The sequence below is a fragment of the Seriola lalandi genome, unplaced genomic scaffold, assembly GCF_002814215.2.
Source record: "Seriola lalandi dorsalis isolate HSWRI2012SDOR001 ecotype SW California unplaced genomic scaffold, Sedor1 jcf7180002054977, whole genome shotgun sequence".
Classification (NCBI taxonomy): domain Eukaryota; kingdom Metazoa; phylum Chordata; class Actinopteri; order Carangiformes; family Carangidae; genus Seriola; species Seriola lalandi.
This window is the reverse complement of record NW_019525527.1, coordinates 25,981-26,957: the sequence shown is the minus strand read 5'-3', so window position 1 is coordinate 26,957 and position 977 is coordinate 25,981. Positions and strand designations below refer to the sequence as shown.

Here is a 977-nt window from a genome sequence, read left to right as displayed (position 1 = left end):
GTTAGTGACATCAGCAACAACCTCCAGAGGGCAGGAGTGAAGGGATCAGAATCTACTGTTCACAGAAGACTTCGTGAACAAAAGAACAGAGGCTAAACTAGAAGATGCAAACCACTCATTAGCAAGAAGAATAAGAAGGCCAGGCTGGAATTTGCCAAAAAAAGTACAGAGATGAGCCTCAAAAATTCTGGGACAAAGTTTTATGGACTGATGAGACAAAGATGAACCTTCACCAAAGTGATGGAAAGGCTCAAGTTTGGAGAAAGAAAGGATCCAAACATACAAGCTCATCTGTGAAACACGGTGGAGGTGATGTCATGGCTTGGGCTTGCATGGCTTCTTCTGGGACGGGCTCATTAATCTTCATTGATGATGTAACACATGATGGCAGCAGCAAAATAAACTCAGAAGTCTACAGAAACTTTTTGTCTGACAATTTAAAGAAAGATGCAACCAAACTGATCGGGAGATCCTTCATCATGCAGCAAGATAATGACCCAAAATGCATTGCAAAAACAACAAAGGAGTTCATCAGGGGCAAGAAGTGGAAGGTTTGACTGACCAAGTCAATCTCCAGACTTAAACCCTACAGAGCATTTTACCTGCTAAAGAAGAGACTGAAGGGAGTTACCCCCCAAAACAAACAACATCTGACAGAGTCTGCGGTGAAAGTCTGGAAAAGCATCACAGAAGAAGAATGCAAAAGTTTAGTGATGTCAAAGGGTCACAGGCTTGATGCAGTTATTGCGAGCAAAGGATTTGCAAATAAATATTAAGTCTTATAAACTTTAATCTATTTTAAGTCTATCTGTTCCAATACTTTTGCTCACCTAAAAATTTGGTGTTCCGTTACAAATAATGTTATCTTCTAAGTCGTGTATCCGATCCAGATGTGAATACCTGGAAATAAAAGCTGAAATGTTGATCTCTTGTCTCATATTCATCTTTTGGTGTCAAACCCAAATGTTTTCAGTCTA

General features: G+C 39.8%; 1 protein-coding gene across 1 annotated transcript in view; it reads right to left on the bottom strand.

Moving 5' to 3' along the window:
- LOC147817278 (protein NLRC3-like) overlaps positions 1 to 977 on the bottom strand; it is a 6,851-nt gene that overhangs the window by 302 nt on the left and 5,572 nt on the right. The window lies entirely within an intron of this gene.